Genomic DNA, 23069 nt, shown 5'->3' with positions numbered 1-23069 from the left:
CCTTTAGCAATGCTCTTACAGCAATTCTCTGCAAAGTTCTCTCTTCAAACCTTGCACTCCTCTCATTCCCTCCTTCAGAAACCCATATTTGGCATTCGCTAGACATTTCATTATCTCTTCCAGGTCTCAACTCTTCAGATTGTCCATCTCTGCATCTCACTCTGCTGCATTCTGTGTAATTTCTAAAATCTGTTCTCCACTTTACTAATTCACTCTTCAGCTCTATACAACTGTCTGTTTAAACCATTCTTTGCATTTTAAATTTCAGGACAATATTATTTAGTTTTAAAAGTTCCATGTGGTCCTTTTACTTATTGTTTTAGATTCTTATTCTTTTTTATTCTTTCAGTTATGTCTTCAGTCATATTGTGATTAAACCCATAACATAAAATGTACAAGTATACCGATTTTTAAGTATACAGTACAGGTCATGGCCAAATCATCATCAACAAGAGTTCCAAAGCTACACATGGAGAAAGGATTGTCTCTCTATTTTTTTTATTTACTTATTTTTCTTTTTTGGCTGCCCCACAGCATATGGAGTTCCAGAGCTAGGGATCAGATCCAAACCACAATAACAAACTGCACCGCAGCTTGTGGCAACACTGGATCCTTTAATCACCATGCAAGGCCAGATATCAAACCTCCGTCTCAGTGCTGCAGAGATGCTGCCAATCTTACTGCACCACAGCAGCAACTGCAGAATTGTCTTTTCAACAAAAAGCCATCTGGTCCTGGACTTTTCTCTTTTGGGGGGAGGGGTGGATCACTGATTCAATCTCTTTACTGGTTATAGGCTTATTTAAGTTTGTTTCTTTATGGTGTTGTCTTGGTAAATTGTATGTTTCTAGACATTTACCCATTTCTCCTAGGTTATTCAATTTGTTGGAATCTAAATGTTCATAGTAGCCTATTTTGATCCTTTTTAATTTTGTGTCATCAGCTGTAATGTTTCCTCTTTCAACAATTTGAATATATTATACAATCTTTTTTGGCCTGTGATTCTGCTAAAAAATCTGCTTAAAATCCTATGAGAGATCCCTAATCCATGATGAGTCACTTTTGTCTTGCTGCTTTCAGAATTGTCTCTGACTTTTGGTAGTTGGGTTATGATGAGTATTTGTGTGGACCTTTTTAGATTCCACATATTTTGAGTTTGTTAAACTTCTTAAATTGGGATGTCCATTTCTTGACTTAGATTTGGGAAGTTTGGGGCCATTTTATCTTCAAATAAATTCTCCCCCCTTTTTTTCTTCTCTTTCTGAGCTCCCACATAGTGTATATTGATCTATTTATGATGTCCCACAAGTTCTTTAGTCTCTGTACTTACTATATGTGAATTCCTAGCAGATCTGATTCTATTATCTATTATTTCTGCTGAATGCAAGCACTGATGAATTGTTTTCTTGAAGTTTTGAAATTACCACTCTGAGACCTCGTATTTTTTAAAACTTTATCTGTGAGAAATAATCCGAGTCCGGGTATGAAATGTTTTTCCTTAAGAGTATTATTTTTATTTTCTATCTGACAGGTATCTGTCTTGAGTTTGTCAGTCCTGTCATATAACGTGGTTGGGGTTACAGAGCCACCTGAGTTCCAGTTTTTGTTTTTGTTTTGCCTTTTTGGGCCAAACCCATGGCATATGGAATTTCTCAGGGTAGGGGTTGCATCAGAGCTACAGCTGCCGGCCTACGCCATAGCCATAGCAACATGGGATTCAAGCTGCATCTGCAACCTACACCACAGCTCATGGCAACGCCTGATCCTCAACCCACTGTGCAAGGCCAGGGATCAAATCCACATCTCCATGGATACTAGTCAGATTTGTTTCTCCCGCGCCACAATGGCAACTCCCTGAGTTTTAGTTTTTAAGATATGGATTTTCAAAGATTTCCTTCATGGGCCACAGCATTTCCTATTCAGTACCATGGCAGACATCTTTCCTGCAGTGAAGTCCCATAAAGAACAGGTTTATTGGTAATTACTTGTACACTAGAGGATAATCCTTTAGGGCATTCTATGGCATTTTTTACCACACAAGGCAAAATAACCTCAAGGCCTAAGTGAGCTCTACTGCTGTTTACTCCAAGGGATTTGGCTGTACAGAGTTTCTGGCCTCTGAGTATGCTTTATATTCTTGTTAGTCAATTAATAAATTTTATTAATGTATTTTATTTAATAAAAGGGGAAATAACATAACAAAATTTACCAGGTTATCAGGGGACCAAAAAATGGCAGTTTTTTTCTTCCTAGCATACATTGTTACTGAGTTTGAAACCTCTCAGAGGACAGAGCTCTAATAAGCAGAGCAGCCTCAAATATTCCAAATCTCAAATATGTGGTCTTCACACCTTTCTCCATGGCTCTATGTGGGCATTAAAGCCTCAGCACACATATTACCTAAGTCAGCATCTTCCCATCATTCTCTCCCTCTTTCCTCAAATAAGACATCGACACTGTTTTGGTTTCCTCTTTGTTCTTATTCCTTGGTCATTTTAATTATTTCATTTAAAGTTCAGTCTGTATTTAAAACAACGCTTATGGTGTTTTATAATTATTTTTGTGGCATTTCTAGATTTTTTTCTTGAGCAGATGTATAATCAGGTTGAATATTCTACCCCACTGTCCTATCAAATCTTGGCACACCTATTTACCGAAAGTCATGGGATTCAAAAATAGAATGACACTCAAAAATTTAAAAATAGCAAATTCGATGGCTTAATTAAACTGAATTTCATCACAGCATTTTGCACTATATATAATTTACATTTCCTTGAAAATTGAATATAGTATCCTGCACATTTTTTTTCTTTTTTTTTCCAATACAATTTTATTTTCTACTCTTCAGCATGGTGACCCAGTTACACATACATATATACATTCTTTTTTCTCCCATTATCATGCTCCATCATAAGTGACTAGACATAGTTCTCAGTGCTACGCAGCAGGATCTCATTGCTAATCCATTCCAAAATCAATAGTTTGCATCTATTAATCCCAAATTCCCAATCCATCCCACTCCCTCTCCCTCTCCCTTAGCAACCACAAGTCTATCCTCTAAGTCCATGATTTTCTTTTCTGTGGAAAGGTTCATCTGTCCTGCACATTTTTATAGTAATCTTTTATGGAAAAATTTTCAGCTTGAAATCATACCATTATATTTAGGGAAAATCTTCTGATTGTTTTCACCATCATGAATATTCCAGTTTAACTCTAAGTACAGTACTGCAATATAATTCTGGCACTAAGTACCCTTTGTGGCAGACTCTACAGGCTTAAGGGCTCAGTCTTCCACAAGACTCCCCTCACTTCACATGCCAGCTATAAGCCTCAGGGGTCTTCCATACTTCTGCCTGATTGGGTATAAATTCAGGGTCTCTCACAACCCCTTCAGCTTCAGTAATTCATTAGATTTAGTCACAGAACTCAAGAAAGCACTATTCTTATGAATATGGATTTATTATAAAGCATATAAGTTGAGAATAACCAGCAAAGAAAGAAACACAAAGGGCAAGTTCTGGGAGAGCCCCGCATACAGAGCTTCCTTGCCTTCTCCCGAAGGTGTCAGGTGCATCATCTTCTCCAGACATCAGAAGGTTACTAGGATTACCCATCAAGAAGATCCTTGTCTTCCTCTTGTCTTGAAAGTTTTTATTGGGGTGGCATTTTGTAAAAATGATAGGTTAAATCACTGGCCACATTGTAGAATTCATTCTTCTGTCCCCCTCCCCTGGAGGTCAGGGTGAACCAAAGTTCCAAGCTCTAGTTTGTGGCTGGTCTTTCTGGGGACCAGTGTCCCTGTCCTGAAGCTATACAAGGGCTCACAACGAGTCACATCTTTAGCTCCACAAAGACACTCTTTGCTCAGAAAATCCCATGTGTTTTTGAAGCTCTATGCCAGGAACCAGGGACAAGGATCAGGTATTTTCTTTATTATACCAAGATATCATCAAAATTATACCAAAATTATCATAAAATAAGTTCATCTATAAAGTAGTTCAGACAAATCAATAGATAATATAAATAATGAATTGGTCAATTCATTCCTCATATACATTAACACTGGTGTATAATTCTAATGAGACTAAGTGAAAATTTTTAATCTTTTTTTTTACATGTACACATTCTATTTTCATACCTTATCACACTCCATTGTAAACAACTAGACATAGTTCCCAGTGCTACACAGCAGGATCTCATTGCTAATCCATTCCAAAGGCCTTAGTTTGTATCTATTAACCCCAAGCTCCCCAACCACCCCACTCCCTCCCCCTTGGCAACCACAAGTCTATTTTCCAAGTCCATAATTTTATTTTCTGTGGAAAGGCTCATTTGTACCTTATGTTAGATTACAGATATAAGTGATATCTTATGGTATTTGTCTTTCTCTGTCTGACTTACTTCACTCAGCATGAGAGTCTCTAGTTCCTGTGCCACCTTCCTACAGGTTCTTGCTGCTATTGAGAGCCCAACCACCAGGCACTGACTGCTGGCCCTACTCATTGCATCCTTCTCCCTGAAAACATACTGAGCATTCTGGAAACAACAGCCTGCTCACACTGAAAAAAGAGACAGCAAATATTCAAGCTCCCACACCAAAAATAAATAGCAACCTCCCCCAAAATACAAAGGGGTATTCTTGCATAGAAGTAGCCTTACAAGACTACAGTTTGGCTTCCCTGAACTCTCAGAAAAAGAAAAACACAAGAAAGGTGAAGAAGCACAGAAACAATTCCCAATTAAAGGAACAGGAGCATTCACCTAAAGCAGTCAACAATGAAACAGACCCCTGCAGTGTGACAGACATTGAGTTCAAAATGGAGGTATTGAAAATACTGAAGGAATTAAGAGAGGATATGAACAGTAATGCAGATTCCTTTAGAAAGGAACTAGAAAATATAAGGAGGAGCCAAGAAAAACTAGAAAATGCATTTACAGAGGTACAAACTGAGCTTAAGGCAATAAAGAGCAGAATGAATAATGCAGAAGAACGAATTAGTGACGTGGAAGATAAAATAATGGAAATCACCCAATCAGGACAGCAGACAGAAAACCAAATGAAAAAACATGAAAGCAATATAAGAGACCCATGGGATAATATAAAGCAGGCCAATCTATGCATAATAATAGGCATTCCAGAAGGAAAAGAAAAAGAAAAGGGGATTGAAAATATATTTGACAAGGAGATCCTGCTGAATAGCATTGAGAACTTTGTCTAGATACTCATGTTGCAACAGAACAAAGGGTGGGGGGAAAAATGTGATTGTAATGTATACATGTAAGGATAACCTGACCCCCTTGCTGTACAGTGGGAAAATAAAAAAATTATATATAAAAAAAGTCATTAAATGAATCTAAAAACTGAAAAAAAGAGAAAATATATTTGAAGAAATTATGGCTGAAAACTTTCCAAATCTAAAGCATACTGATATCAAGATACTGGAAGCACATAGGGCCCCAAACAAGCTGAACCCAAATAGACCCACCCCAAGACACATTATAATAAAAATGGCAAAAGTTAAAGAGAGGATTCTAAAGGCAGCAAGAGACAAGCAAAGCATTAATTATAAGGGAACCCCCATAAGGTTATCAGCTGATTTCTCTACAGAAACACTCACTACAGGCCAGAAGGTAGTGACAAGATATATTTAAAGTGCTGAAAGGAAAAAACTTGCAACCTAGAATCCTCTATCCAGCAATGTAAAATAGAAGGGGAAATAAAGAATTTCTCCAACAAACAAAAGCTAAAAGATTACAGCAATACTAAACCCATTCTAAAAGAAATAGTGAAAGGGCTTCTCTAAATTAAAAAAAAAAAAAAAGAGAGAGAGAGAGAGAAAAGAGAAAAAGAAGAATTACGATGGAGGAAACCACAACTGGAAAGCAGTAGCTTAAATAAGTCAGCATATAGATCTAAACATGAAGATGTTAAAAAAAAAAAAAAAAAGGACATCAAAATCATACAATGTGGGGAAGGGAAGTAAGAAAATATAGATTCTTTATTTTACTTTAATGATGTGTTTGAGCCTATATGACTATCAGGCAAAAGCAAGCAGATAGAGGAAGGGCTTAACGTGCTAAAAAACAGGGCAACCACAAATCAAAACCAAACATTACATTCACAAAAACTGAAAAGAAAAGTACTCAAGCATAAAATAAATGGAAACCATCCAACCCAAAAAAGAAAAGAAGAGAAACATATAATCAACTGGAAAACAAGGTTTAAAACGGCAATAAATACGTGTCTATCAATAAACACCTCACATGTCAATGGACTATATGCTCCAATCAAAAGATACAGAGTGGCAGGTTGGATAAAAAAGCAAAGCAAATGTATAACCTTAACATCATTTTCCACATGTGTCCAATGCTTAAACATTTTTTAAAATGAGGTTCTCATATACTACACCATTCTATTGTTATGTCCTGTATGAATTACAATGCTATTTTTATAGGTAAATTAAGATTTAATGGCTTGTCTAAACTCACAAAACTCTGTAGCAAATCCGGAGTCAAATGACTCCAAATTATGTGATCTCCAGCTAACATCATAGTTTCCTTTTTAATGCCTGCGATTTTTATCTGATGAAATGAAATGCATTTTTTGTGTTTATTATTTTGTGTCTATGCTCTTCACCACAATCCACAGAGCTGAAATCATCTTTGCCTTTATATTCCTGCAGCGTCCTTTGGCCATGGCCAATTAATACGGTTATTCCTTCGACCTGAGAAAAGGATATTAATTTGGTTAACAAGCACATAGGAAGATAGAAGCTAGCTGCAGAAGCTGGCTGCAACTTAGTGGTCATATTCCTTTCTCTTATGGAAGGCCTCGGCTGAACTTGATTTAATGCAAGTGCAGTACCACATAATGAATATTGCATTTTCCATTTCTATAGTGAACTAAAATAACCTATTGTGAATGTTAGAATGTAATAATCCATACATTATTATGTTTTATTGATAGGGTTTTACATTCTGGAATCCATTCAGGCATATCCAACCCCAAATACCTTTAACTGAATTTAATTCTGTGCATGAAAGTTATTATATACATCATCACACTTTTTACCTAACTGCACAACATTTAATTTCATGACCGTAATGGAACTATAGATATTAACTCTATTTCCATATATTGGGTTAGAAAAAAATGAAATTTTCTTTTTAATATGATTGAGAGTGAATTGTTACACAATGGCACTTAATTGAAAGTAATACTCAGGTAAGGTAATTCTTTTATTTCCCATTCATTATTAAAAATGGATATGATAAATCAATTAAAATCACAAAGTTATAATTCATCTGCACTTAGGCTAGCAGATATTCTATGTAGGACAAACAAAAAAGGTCTTTCGTATTTTTAGTTAGTAATCAATTTTTATGTCTAGAATTTAAATAAGCATCTGATTTTTCTTCCAATATATGCAAAGGGTATTCTGACATAGAGAAGCAAAGCAAAGTAAGACATATTGTAATAATTAACTGAATTATTCCTGGCATGCCGTGAACAATTACAGGATTAATAACTACCCAACCAAATGGAGTTATGCTGCAATAAATTGACCGACAACATTTCTCAGTTAGGAAATGAAGCTCAGATAGATCATCAATAAGAAGGACTGTGACGAGCATACTTGTGAGAATTCCAGTGTCTTACATTTACAAAATATGGCCATGGTCACTGTGCTTAATGATTAGAAGAAAGTATTTAAAAATTCATCTAGAATATTTTGCCCTTTATAATTGCCTGCTGAAAGACATAATGTTTAATGGTCACTAATGTACCATACAACCGACACTTAATTAAATACCTGTAAGTTCTGAAAGCCACTAAGAAATGGTCTTTCTAAATAAAGGAAATAGCGAAATGAGATAAAAAGAAAAAAATAAGAATTGCCAGCTTGGTAGGAATACACTGTGTGCTGAATGCATCCATAGTAAGAATGATGCTGTATAAAAAAAACAGAAATAATTTGGAGAATGAGTGATGTCATATGCCAGGAGCTCCTGCTATGGTGCGGTGGGTTAGAATCCAACTTCATTGGCTCAGATTGCTGCAAAGGTGTGGGTTCAATCCCCAGCCCAGCCCAGTGGGTTAAAGGATCTGGCATTGCTGAAGATGTAGCGTAGATTACAGCTGTGGCTTAGATTCAATCCCTGGTCTGGGAATATCCATATGCCTCAGGTGCTACCATACAAATTTTAAAAAATATTTTAAAATGATTTCATATGCCATATCAGGAGATAATATGACATCTAAATTACCTACTTTATGAATGCATATATTAAAAGATTTGACTTAAAAGAAATAACTAAAGATCAAATATAGAACCAATATTTATATTTTATTGTATATAGTTTTTGCTGATAGCCATTAACTTTTGCAGGGCCACACCCAAAACATATGAAAGCTCTTGGGCCAGGGATTGGACCTACACCACAGCTATGACCTGAGCCAGAGCAGTGACAATGGCAGATCATTAACATGTTGCATCACCAGGGAACCCCACCATTAACTTTAAATCAGAAGAAGAGGGCAGAGAAAAAAATGTTATGGGGGGAGTAAAAGCAAAGGAAGGAGTTTAGAACGTTGAAAATATTATGTATAGGAAGGTCTTAAAATATTTTCAAACTAATTTTGTTCCTGGGAATATGATAATTAAATCATATTCTGTAGCAAACAGGGGAAATTAATTTGTAAATCAGTTTGAACTCTCCCTCGATCTTTACTTTCCAGTCATCTTTCAAATAAACAACCTGGCCAAGCCATCAACTCACTGTATAATCGGAGTAATGTCACAGAACCCTTCTTTAAGTTGTTTACTGATTTCTGACATGAAGATAGTTGTCCCCGAAAAGACTACTGTGAAAAATACTTAAATGTGCAAAAAGTATGAAACACTTGAAAACATAAAAGCATCTTCACCCTTGTTATGAAGTAGATAGTAACCATAACAACAGTAATTCTAGAAGTTTGTCTCTGTGGCTTCCTCCTTCCATCGTACTTTAAACATGGTGATTTCCCCAAAGTTACTGCTTCTCCTTCTCTCCTTACTCTGTTCTTTTCCCCTGGAGCCCAAGTCACAGCTTCAAGTAAAACCTATAAGCCTCTGTCTGTCTCTCCTTTTTTTTTTTTTCACTTCTGCCCTTGAATCTACCCATTTAGATGCTCCATAAATACTTTTAACTCAATGTGATCAAAAGTAAAATTAATATATTTGTCCCTCGTAGCCCTCCTTGCATATTCCCTCTCAGTTCACCCTGCAATAATAGGTTTCCTCATCCTTATCCCTCCATCCAGGGAGCCCCCAGGTCCTCTCATTGTGTCCTATGGCTACCATGATATTATCCACTTTCTCTACTTGATTTTCCACAACATCTTTCCATAAGAGCCCCCATGTCTCCACCCTCACCTCATTCCAACCCATGCTCATATTCCTGTCAATACTGACCTTCTAAGGTTTTTACTGAAAACTTTAAAAACCCAAGGGTTGTCGGTATAAAGTGAAAGTCCCTCAGTGTGAGGTGAGAGGCCCTCATGAACTGGGTGTTGCATTCAACTACATCATCATGTCTCCCCAGTTTCTCCTTTGCCCACAGGCTCAGGTCTCACTGACATGCCAGACGTTTCCAGAATGTGCCAAGCTCACTCCAGGTCTGCCTCTACATATCCTGCTTTCTCTGTCCAGAAGGCCCTCCTTTTCCATCCCTCCTTGCCCACAGCTCCAGCTATTTAACTCTTCACTGATAATAGAACCTAAAATCAGGGGTCACCTTCTGTAGAAAAATTCTCCTGATCCCACTGCTACCCCAATTTGAGCTAAATGCTTCTGATGACAATAACTCACCTATGCAAGAGAAACTTTCAAAATCACAATTGCTAATGCTTTTGGTGACCGGGGGTTACCAATACTAACTTTCAAAATACTATCGCAATTATTAAGCCTCCAGCCAGACAGCGAACTCCCACAGCAAGCATGTTCCCCAGGGATCAGATTCTGAAATATACATGCATACGGGACATTTACCGGAATGTGTACCTGTGTTCTCTGGATTAAGATGTGGAGAAGTGGCAGAAGCAGGATTGATGGGGTTGGGGGGTGAGAAATTGAATGAAGAATTGATTTAATGGCAATAAGTCAATCTTGGGGGAGCTCCAAAGTTGGGATGGCCCTTCAGTTGTCCCAAATTAGGGCAAGAGAAATAATCCCTATATTGACCAATTGTTATATGCAGGCTTCCTCTGGAAGTTGGGCTTCCTAGGGTGAGTTATGGGCAGAGCCCAAAGAGAGACTCAGCTAAGAACTATCAACCACCAGCGTTCCACCAGCTGAGGTGATAGTATGTGAGCAAAGCATGAGGGAAATTCACTTCAGGGCCCTAAGGATGAAAACTTTTTCTCCATTCATTTTTATGTGCCCTAGGCTAGCAGAGATGCTGAATTATAGGAGGCATTCAAAAATTAATGTTTATTGAATAAATGCATAGTATGATTTTTAGTCAAATTCATCTTTTGGAAAGCAATCTGTGCAGCAGATACCTTATGTTCAATCTGAAAATAAGGACCAAAGAAAATACAAAGTGCAGAATAAATAGCTTTTAATCTAACTTCGGTCCCTTGGCTTCTTAGAAGACTCATAATGATGCTCTGTCTTTAATCTCTCCAATAAAATGAAAAGTTAAAAACACAGCAGCCAGGACTGACATACAGAAGAAAAGTCTTTGCATTAAAAAGACATTCATATAGCTTTTCACATGAAGAAAACGTAAGGCTGCAGCATTCCCAATATTAGTTGAATCTCAACATTCTCCTTTTATATTGGAAAAGCAAGCCAACGAAGTGGCCAAGGGTAGGCTCCAATGGTAATATTAGTAGCTTTCTCATGGGCAAATGAAATAGACCAAATAGAAAATGCATTGATAAACACTGTTCTTGTGCTTAAATTTTACCTGAAAATAGAGAAAAAATGGGGGAAATAACACAAAACTGATTCAGGCTTACTATTGTGCAGCAAAGTTACATGATGAAAACAGTAGGGGTGATGAGGTGGCTGGGACGTGCTGACATGAGAAGAAAATGAAGATCAGTAGCTTTCAGTGCTAAGATCTAAGAGATCAAGGTGTCACTTGAGATACCACCAAAGAATATAAAAATCCCTGAAGATGATAATATGCGGTGGAGTAGAGAGAAAAAAAACATAAGTGCTAAAGTCATTGAGGCTGGGGAAACAGGTCCTTCTGGATGAGAGAAAATACAAGACGATAGCTGCAGTGACTCAAAAGTCTAGAGGGAAGGAGTCCCTTGGTGGCTCAGTGGGTTAAGGATCTGACGTTGTCATTGCAGCAGCTCAGGTCATTGATGTGGTACAAGTTTGATATCCCTGGCCTGGGAATTTCTACATGGTGCAAGTATGGTTAAAAAAAAAAAAAAAGTCTACAGGGAAGACTCATAAATCAATCCTTGAAAAGAAAGGAGTTATTTAAGAGAGAAAATGTGAAAATGTCCCATCTCCCATATGTATATTAACCAAATCATCTACACTAATCAAATGAGAAAATATGAACCCTATGTCTTAAAGGGCATGAGATAGGAAAAGCACATGGTATACCCAGGGAATATCTAAACCCCCAAAAGTCTGAATGCTTTGATTTACAAAAAAATGACACAGGAGTCCAGTCAACTTTGCTGTAGTATCTGTTTTGAGTTGTAATTTAGTTCCAACATTATTGGTGTATTAGATAACCATTTGAACATAACGCAAATTCACTGTTTTTTATGTGAGATTTCCTCTGAAGAAGCAGGTGAATTCTAAAAAGTGCACCCAGATGAACTGAGCCATGTTAAAATGCACAAAAGGCACACAAAAGGCACACAAGTGCACACCTGAAACTTCCACCAGCTGCCTCATTTCAGCACATGTGTGGCCAGCCAAACTCCTGCACATCTGGTAATACAACTTTCCACTTGATTTCAGAGAACCTTCCTTCCATCACTTACCCATAACACAAGCTGCAACCCTCCTGACACTGCTTCCACAAGCAAACTTCAGGTCTTTTTAAGGGTGAAGGACCATTTCTGTGTCGTATTTATGTATTTTGTAGCCATTTAACATATGCCAAACTGTACTGCGGTGTCCAATGTTTTTGCAGTGCATCACTGATGCAGCCTTTAGTGTTGTGTTCCTTACTCTGCTTTCCTTATAAGCCCTGAATAACTTGTTGTGTTGTTTGGGATAATGCAGTGATTTAAAAGAACACATATGTGATCTTATAGCAGAAGTGACTGCATTTATTTAAAAATGTCATCTCATTGTTTCTTCCAAGATTTTGATTCAATAATGTTGCTGAGTGCAAGCTTATACTGCTGACCATATGACAGGCCAGTAAATCGGGAGATGAGTTGTTGGGGCAAGAAATAGTGACCTTATTTGGAAACCCAGCAGAATGAGAAGATGGTGGACTCATGTCCCAAAGAACCATCTTGCCTGTGTTGGAATTCAGGCCTCTTTTATACTAAAAGAAGAGGGAGCAGTCAAACATTTCCTGGTTCTGGTCAGCTTCCAGAGCGAATGTGGTCATTTATTCCCTCCTGCAGTCACTCATGGGTGGGTTTGGTAGGATGTTACCTGTGAACTAAACAAAAGTTCAGGGTTCCTGGAGATGGGCCATTATGAAGCTTATAGGCAGCATCCCTTTAGTGATTAACTTGTAATAGAATACAAAGGTTCTTCCCTATTCCAATAGGTTGGATGGGTCTCGGTGAGGTGGGGCCAGTGTAGTTGACAGCTATTTTCTCCTTTTTCCTATGAGTTTCCCAATGGATGAGTAAATCTATTATTCAAACTTAAGGGAAATTAAGACACAGGAACTTAGCTGATGGGTGTTCCAGCTTCAGACAGTAATTTGAAATGATCCAAGAATGAATCCAGGAAAACACAAGGACTGCAAAGTTCTTCTCAGAGACAGTAGAAGATATGGCATCAGGGAGAGTGGAGACAGTGACAGAAGTACAACAGCTGTGGAGCCAGAAGTAGAACCCAACATGCCCATCTCAAACCACACCATGACTCTGATCATTAGTGACTTATGATATCTGTCATGACTCATGATAACTGTCACTAATCCCTGCCTGTTCTCCAAGCCATGGTTTCCCATCTCTATGTCAACTTCGTGGGCTACTCAATAACCTCTTGGTAACCTTCTTTTCTATTCAGGAAAGCCATGCCTACAAAATGAACCCTGACACTAATTCCTCCTTAAATCTAACATTGCAGCAAACACTCCAAGGATTCTGACAAAAGGATTCTTTTTTTTTTTTGTCTTTTTGCCATTTCTTGGGCTGCTCCCACAGCATATGGAAGTTCCTAAGCTAGGGGTCAAATCAGAGCTGTAGCCACCGGCCCATGCCAGAGCCACAGAAAGGCAGGATCCGAGCTGCGTCTTGACCTACACCACAGCTCATGGCAACACCGGATCCTTAACCCACTGAGCAAGGCCAGGGATAGAACCCGTAACCTTATGGTTCCTAGTCGGATTCGTTAACCCCTGAGCCAAGACGGGAACTCCAAGTTTGAGATTATCATTAAGTGGATCACAGAAAAATTATTTTGAAGTAGTTCAATACTGCACTGTTTAAATTAACCAGACTTTTTTTTTTTTCCTGAGATCTGTGTTACCAATCATTATAACCTTTTTTAAAATGTTAACTTTGCCACATCTAGACAGGTATAATTTTTTCTTGAGATATTCATGCATTTTTTGGAGGTGGAAATGTGGGATGCAGACAATACTTTCTTCTCTAACTCTGATAATTTTTTCACACCAGAGTATTAAAAATTCCAGTTTTCTAAACCACCACATTTTGCAATAACAGAAAAGGGCCTGGACCTACAGAAAGATTTTGTTCATCAAGATTAAGCATATCCCTTGGAAAACATAAATTCGGGAGGGATAAAATTTTATTTCACAGTGAATCACACGTTTCAGACATTTTCCCCAGTAATCCATTTTTCCTCCTTCAAAATATTTCCACTTTTTAAAATCCAGCTACTTTGGTAGATGGAAACCCACATACAGTGAAGCTGGCTATGAGTCATTTCAGTTCAAGATTCTAACTTTACTGCCTGTAAAAAAATATGCTGCTTATCCAGTGCATCTCTAATAATACAGAAAATAGTACAGTCAAATACTGGACAACGATTATACCTCGTACAAGTGAATGCTGTGTTCTTATAACACTGCGTGTTACTTTGTTATTGTATTGTGTTTCATAATAATTAACAAAGTAAGTGGGCCTCCGTTTCCTCACCTGTAAAATGAATCATTTGCAGTCAACAATATCCCTGGTCTATTCTAGTTTCAACATTCTTTTTTTTAAAGAATCACTAACAAATTTACTTTATGCATCCTTATTTCTTATAAAAAATTCATAATCCATTAGTGTTCATATGGTAAACTCATCTCCTAATTACTTTTTCAATATACAAATCCCAATTTTCCATTTCTAAGTTGACTTAAATTAGGATTCAAGAGTTTTTATTGTAATTCTCTGCATCATAGTCATTAATTTTACTGCCACTAAATATTCAAAGGTAATCTGTTCTCAAAGAGCAAGTTATATGGCATATTTAACACAATGGTGAGAAACCAAGTCACTAAACCTTTACGGTGAGACCTCAATTATCTGGCAATGATAGTAAAATTGGTCAGTTGTGTAACTGAATTTCTAAGTGAATAGAATCAGCCCCTACATGGTAACCCCTTAGAAGAAATAGCACGATATGCAATTAATAGATACAGTTAGAAGGATATGCTAATTTATCCCTTTATAAAAGTTAGACAAACCTTAGAATAAGCTTAAAAAAGGAAACATTTTTAAGAGAAATTATTTGTTTAGTTATTTTTTAATAGATTTTATTTTTTTAGAGCCATTTTAGGTTTACAGCAAAATTTTGTGGAAAGTATGGAGATTTCCTATATACCCCCTGACCCTACACATCCATAGCCTCCTCCATGATCGACCTCCCTCATCAGAGTGGTACTTTTATTATACTCGATGAAGCTGCATTGACAAGTCATCATCACCCGGAGTCTATAGTTTACATTAGCGTTCACTCTTGGTGTTGCGCATTCAGTGGGTTTGGACAAATGCATTATTTACGTCCATTACTATCAGACAGTAGTTTCACTGCCCTGGAAATCCTCTACATACAACTATTCACCCCCCTCTTACCTCTTACTGAAAAGTCTACCGTAGCTATAATTTTTTTCCCTTTTAGAATGCTACGAAGTTGAAATTGCATGGTGCGTAGCCTTTTCAGATTAATAGAGGGCCTAGACCATCCTGGGGAGCCTCTCCACTCTAGTTCTAGCACCTTCTTCACTGTACAAGAGTTTGGTAATGCAACCCATAGGCTCAAGCCAGTGGGCAGTTGTTTTGTGGCTTCGGGAAAACACATACTATTAATATCATTCAGGAGTGAAAGCCACTTAAGCATTATCTAGGGGCATATACTGAGATCGAATGACTATTTACTATTGATTAAAGCCCTCAGACTAAGTTAAATCATGTTAAATTGGAGACTTCTATCCAGAAAAGAAGCAAATAATGTCTGCCTTGTGGAAATAGATAACTGCAAAGATTATGGTTTATTACATTGTAAGTCAGTCACTTGTTTTGAATTGAAGCCAGAAATATTCCTAACTTTCCCGATTGAGTTGCACATACACATTTCTCAATGCTCTTTGAACTGGTTATAATATGTTACCGATTCTCTCATTAATTAATGAGCTAAGTTAAACTTCTGACACATGTTCATTTTATATTTGTATGAAAATCATCCTGCTGCCCTTTTAAAAAATAGGTCTGAAAACTCATTCATTGCAAATGCCTTTAACATATATTATGCTACAGTCGCGGTGCTGTGAGTTGACTGGAACCAGCAAGAGTCAATCCCAGCCCTAGAAAATCTCACCATCTAATTAGACGACTAACAAGAGAGCAGAGATAAATGCTTTGGCAGAGTGTGGGTCAAATTGCTAATGAACTGAGGGAACCTTACTTATAAGACAGGATTTTTTCTTTTTTTAAGAAAGATTTCAAAAAGCAATGGCAGAGTTCCCATTGTGGCTCAGCAGGTTAAGAGACCAATATAGTGTCCATGAGGATACAGTTTGATCCCTGGCCTCTCTCAGTAGGTTAAGGATTCAGCATTGCTGCAAGCACAGTGACATAGGTAACAGATGCAGCTCATCTGTTGCTGCTATGGCTATGGCGGAGGCTGGCAGCTGCAGCTATGATTCCACCCCTGGCCTGGGAACTTCCATATGCCACAGGTGCTGGCATAAAAGGAAAAAAAAAAAAGAAAGAAAGGAAAAGAAAATAAACAGCATTTGGATTTAACATTAAAGCATCTAATAGACTTTGATATATAAGGTAGAGGTAGAGGGTTCATTTCTAAGATCATTACATAATGCAAGAGCCATCCATAAAAAAATAATCCTACAGGAAACTCTTATAGTGTAGAGTTTACACCTATAAAGGCTAGTATACATTTCCTATACATAGTCTTCAATGTTAACTCAGGATTTAAGTGTGTCTAATGTGTATAGTAAATGTAGGGTAAATAGTCTCAGAGAATTAATATTCAGAAATCTCACCTCTCAAATGTTTTATTACTAAGAAAACTTGAGTAAAGTTAAGTTTTTCTCTGATCTTTGTTGTTGTTTCTTTCTATAGACTGTACTCTTAGCTTTTTTCTATAGACCACTTCTTTTAGCTCTTCATTAGGCATTGTTCCTTTATAAATAATTCGGCAAATAAGGGCTATCAAAACCAATTTCACGGCCAGTGGGACAAAATATTTCATTTCCTTATTAATATTTAAATTACTCACATAGGAGTTCCTATTTTGGTGCAGCAAAAGCAAATCAGACCAGGAACCATGAGGTTGCAGGTTTGATCCCAAGCCTCACTCAGTGGGTTAAGATGCAGCATTGCCATGAGCCGTGGCATAGGTCCCAGACCGCTGTCGGGTCTTGTGTTGCTGTGGCTGTGGCATAGGCCAGCAGCTGTAACTCTGATTTGACTCCTGGCCTGGGAACCTCTATATGCTGTGGGTGCAGCCCTAAAAGAAAAAGCAAAAAAAAAAAAAATTACTCACATAAATATTTTTTCCTTGGCCAGCAGACATTTGCTAGTTGAGATCTGATTGTATCCATTGCCTGGATCACATACTCACAAACAGAAGGGAAACACACAATCTACAAGATTTTTTTTTGGTTATGGTTTATAATTTAGTTTGTGCCTTAATGTTGAATTGGGAAAGGGAGAATGTTTGCATTTCTCTAAGCATGATTATTTGAATTTAAGTAAGTTAAATCTGCTTATGTACATGGAATGCTCCTGTTACAGAGAAACTACCAAAATATATCCAGAACAAGGAAAGAGAATGATATAAGTTTTAGCAAGTGGCTTGAATCTACAGGGAAAATCTGAGTAATTAAGAAAATTTTGGATTGGGGGTAATCATATTTTTTTTTGCTTTTCCAGCTTTATTGATATATAATTAATATTTAGCATTATGTACGTTTAAGGTGCATAATGAAACCTTATTTGAAAGGATGATCTCTGCAGATGTAATTAAAACAAGAATCTTGAAATGAGATCATCTTGCTCTAGAATAGGTCCTAAATGCAATGACTAGCATCTCTGTAAGAAAAGACAGGAAAGAAAACAGAAACAGACATGCAGTGGAGGAGACCCTATGAAAATGGAGGCTGAGATTGGACTGGGGCAGCCCCAAACCATGGCAACCCAGGAGTGATGGGAACCTGGAAGAGAAGTAAAGGATTCTCCTCTTTAGCCTGGGGAGGAAGTACCTCCCCATCAACACCTCGATTTCAGACTTGGGCCTCCACAGCTCTAGAAGAATAAATTTCTGTGGTTGCAAACCCCTAAGTCTCTGGTAATTTATTTGGCAGCCTTAGGAAACTAACATGTTGACAAATAGTGCTTTAATAATCAATGAAATATAAATACTATGCCCTCAAGTGACAAAAACACTTAAAGTCACTCCTAATTAGATTGAATACTTCATATGTTAACAAGATCATATTGTGTCAAAAATATTGGAAATACAGATTTGATTCAGTTTTCTTTAATAAATGAGGAATCCATGGTCCTCAGCAATGAAGGGGTTTTCATTTCCTGTCTTAAATCACCACTTCTCTTGCAACATTTTGATACCAGATCTTGCCTGGTCTAGTTTGTGATTATTGATCTATCAATGCGGTCATTCATTATTTGTAGTCTTCATATTCTCTCTAAAAGCCTAGCTCAGGCAGTGCTCTGATTCAGTGTGATGATAAGGGATTGGGGCTCAGATCATCTGGGTGATAATTGTTTTAGTCTGTGCTTGAAACATGAAGATTCCCTTTTGCTAACTCTTTGGTATTATAGAAATTAAGCCACCACCACTTCATTTCTTCTAGTCCTTTTTGTCTTCTTTGTATCTCTACTGTTAAAGTCCATTTATCTTTCTAACCAACTATCTAGATATATACAACTCTTGCAGCCCCAAAATATCTAGCTTTTTTATGTCTCTTGGGATCTCCTTTGTACCAACACTCTTCCACTTGATTGGACCACTACGTACTCTTTAAAGCTGTCTACTCACCTCCTCATCAGTCTTGCCTGACTCCCTTTAATATCCCCCTCCCAAAGTTATGGTTGGCGTTCCACTTCCATGCTCCACTAATTCCTTTAAATCACTTTACTGAAAGAATTGGACTATTCTACCATGACGTTTTTTTTTGTGAATGTGCAATAGCAACAAATAATGGACTATTTACCTTTGAAACTTTTACTATCTAGCAATAAATTCATACCGAATTAAATTGAACAGGTAAGATGCTGTAACCAAGTCACCACGTTGGCAGGATAGTGTGCAGCACTGCCATAGTTCACTGTGAAACTAGCAAACCACACAACCCCAGGTACTTTGTTCAGTGAGGAGGTTCAATGAAGTGCCATAGAGTCATTTGGTGCACAAACTATGCATTTATGGAGGAATCAGGGGCAGTTTTTCACTCTCAAACTTACTACCTACCTTGCGATCAGCCTTTCTGCTTTCTCTAGTTCAAAATCCATCTTCAGTTCCCCTATGGAATCCTTCGTATTAACAGTCTCCTGTTGAGAAATGACCCAGTCATCTACCCTTTCCACATATTGTTTCATTTATGCTTTGCTATAATCTAGTTACTATCCTAGAAAATCAGGAAATTGAATTTGAGAATGGATTAAATCAATCCAGGATTTATAGCCATGAACTCCTGACCATAAAATCCACTTATTTCCTGCCATGTCATGCTATGATTGTCCATAATTTTCATGAAACATGTTTGACTTGCTTTTCTGATGTTAAACATACTAGTTTATACTGTATGGTACAAAAATGGGCTAAGACTGTATTATTCAGGGATACATACTTTCCAGCATGTCCATGAAGCCAAAGGTAAAAATCATCCACATGTGCAATTGACATGGCTATTGATCTCTTGTTGGTGGGCAATGTGGTAAATATCACTGTATTGAAAAATAAATAATACTGTTTATTTTTTTAAGCACTTCTTAAAACATTCAGATTCAAAGGTCAATTTGGGGTACAAAATTTTTTCTTTGTTTTTCTCTAATGTTAAATCCAAGAAATAAGATGACTTTTTCATGGTCTTTCACTTTTTTTTTTTTTTTGCATAGAATATATCCCATTTAGAATACATTTTGATCATATGTCCTGTCAAGACCCTTACTTTTGAAACAATATTTTTAGTTTGTATTTTCCTCCAGCCTTGCAATATTATTTCTAGATTTTTTTTTCCTCTGCTGTTGATATTTTTTTTCCAATACACTGATCAATTGTCAACTATCTGCCCCCTGACTTCTGTTTAGTTTGTGGATAAAGATGTTCTGTTGGCAACACTTTGGAACATTTTGGATTCTCTGTTGCAAAGAGAAATTTTAGTCCTTGGATATTTCTTTATATCCAAGTGAAGTGTAACTTTCTTACTTGAGGGGAAAAGTCTTAAGAAGGCTTATCCAAAAGACACACAAGATTTCTCAAACATCAAAGAACTCTTAAAATGCAATGTTGATGAATAAAATGCAATGAATCATAAAGTTTGCTTGAATCTTATTTGAAATGCATGTAGATATTAAAAGGGCAAAGTGACTGAGATAATGTATTTTTGATAGCTTCACGTGAAAATACATGACAAATACAGAGCATATTTAAATTGAGTTCTCAAATACATTCTTATTACCCAAATTAACCCTGTTCACTTTTTTGCTTCAGGTAATTTGCAGCCCACGCATGAGTTAGAAAATTTTAGCTATTGATTTAATAAGCACGACCTTTGAACTTGTGGGTTTTAAAATTATTTTGCAAAAATTATTAAAGAAATTTATTTGAAAAAGTCAAATCAGCCATTTAACATCACCACTATATAATTCTACTGAACTGCCCAGCCTCCCTTTTTGTAGCATCTGCTCTAGATAATTTTGCTTTTAAGAATTTCTTATGCAGTAACTGAATTATTTGTTCATTTGGACCAGGTTATCTCTTGGTGCATTTGTAGAGAGAGATTTTTCTTTCAGCTGCTTTCCTGGAACAGCCAAACCTAGTTTCTAGCTCTGTTGTCCACATCCATGTATTTTTTATATTGTTAACAATGGTTTCAGGTTTTCAGTGGGGCAGAAATTTTCCATTTTCCCAGCTCTTCTTCCCAAGCAGAATAGAGATACATTGAAAAGCTCTTTGGCAAGACTGAGAAATAGAGATGCTCCTACTCTTTGAACTTACATTTTCAGTGTACCATGATCTTATTCTTTTGTACTGATATTATAAAAGAAGTCAATAAATTCTTCTGTTATACACCTGCTATATAAGGATTTTTTCCACTCTAAAAAGTTTATATTTTTGGTGTCAGACATTTACATCTTTAATTTCCTTACCAATATCTTACCATTTTAGAGGTATTTATGGATTGCACAAAGATTTTTTTCTCTTAAAACAGAGTTCTTATTTTTTTCATTAAAAAAATAGGAAATGAATAGAAGTACTGCCTTGCAATTTTTCTTTCCTGTGTACTCAGACTCTTCAATTTCACCTGGTATCTACAAATGGAATACTTTTTTTTTTGCTAGTCTCTTCATTTATTGGGTGAATTCTTCAAAAACCAAAGAAGTTTAAAAGATTTAATTTTTTGTATTTTTCTTTTAATGCCTCACATTTTGTTGTTGTTCACTTTACTGCATATGCTGATTATTTTCTAAAATTTTCTAGCAAATCTATTTCATTCAATTCAGTTTAATTTCAAACAAAGTAAAATCAATATGCTAACAAAACACTGTGTTTTTAGCACTTCAAACACTGCCAAACAAAATATGTATGGAGCTGATTTAAAGAAAGAGTTTTGAAAAAATGAATAAAAATTTAGGCATATATAATTTTTAGGTATAGTATAAATGTTAAATTCTTCATAAAGTCAACTTTTCCTTAACATAAGCCAAAGTTTGAATTGACATTTTTATAAATATTCTTATTGTGGTAATTGTGAGATTTTCTATAAATGTCTCCTTTGTATTTAATTTTGTCAAGCATAAGCAAAGATTTTGTTAATTAACTGGGCTTAAAAAGTATTACTCACACCCTTTTATTTCTGATAATTGCTGATCATTAGAGGTGCTTAAATTAGCTGCAAAATTAGTAATTTCCTATTTATATTTCCCACACTTCACAGTAAATGAATAAGCTTGAATTTAGCTGAATTTCAGATTCCAGTAATGATAAATTTTTGTTCCAGATAAAGTAAAAAAATAATAATAAGGGAAATGATATATAGACTTTCAGAAAAGAAATACATTTATGTAAATGCTAGAGCTATGATGAGAACTACATAATCATGAAGTTAGAAGGGAAATTATTGATAATCAAATTCAATCCCTTCATTTCACCAGTAATGAAAATTATGCCTGAGAAGTTTTAACAACTGCCCATGATCACACATCTACCTACAGTTTAAACTAACCTAAAATTCAGACCTCTAGCCTCTGGATGCTACCATTATGCGTTTCCTACTTCCACTAAGTGTTCTAGAAATTATAACTAGAAAATGAGATATTTCATTAGACAGCATGTGCTACTTCCTATCCTTACATTATAATTTCTCTTATAATGGCCCATAACTAAGTTGCAAAGGAACAATGCTTGGAAAGCGTTTTAAACTTAGAGAGCCTTCAATGCATATCATACATGTCAGTACATCTCTATTGTCATGTTGGTGATTTTAATGTATACTTGCTTTGTCTGTTTATCATAAGTCTTTGGAGACACCTCCATTATATTCAGAAGTTAACTCTTCAATGACACTGGACTACATTTAGCTCTGGGGCTCAACTTAAATGGAATTTCTGCATTGAATCAAACAGAATCAGCCTTTTCCATGATTTTAGGCAAAGGAGTTCTCCTCCATGTCTCAGGTAGGTTAATATACTGCCCACACCAACTCTGTAAGCTGTTTGATGCCTCTGAGCGGTAATTGCCTGTTGAATCAATATAACTCAATAACGATGCCTTAAAATCATGAATCTGAAACAGAGGATTTCATGATCTCTTTCAGTTCTAGGATTCCATGATAGTCTTCCAGGTTGTAGGATCATACTTGCCACCATATGTGGTGTAAAATGTCACAGGTAGAATATATCACAGGATCAGGTTCATTCCAAGGAATTTTGCATTTTTTAACAGCAAAAAAAAAAAAAAAATGAAACTTTAACTCCCAGTCAAATTAATTCAATTCAAATTAAAGGCTGAGTTCTTTAAGGCTTTCATTGAAGTATAATATAGACACAAAAAGTGTACATATTATAAACATACTCTGCAATGGATTTTCCCAAACTGTGTAAAACTGTGTGACCAGTCCCCAGATCAAGAACAACTATCCAGAAGCTGACCTTGTGCCCCTTTTAGCTACTAACACCTCATCCTCCAAATCTGAAATTATTTCCT

This window comes from Sus scrofa, chromosome 11, assembly GCF_000003025.6.
Source record: "Sus scrofa isolate TJ Tabasco breed Duroc chromosome 11, Sscrofa11.1, whole genome shotgun sequence".
Classification (NCBI taxonomy): Eukaryota; Metazoa; Chordata; class Mammalia; order Artiodactyla; family Suidae; genus Sus; species Sus scrofa.
This window is presented reverse-complemented; position numbering follows the sequence as displayed.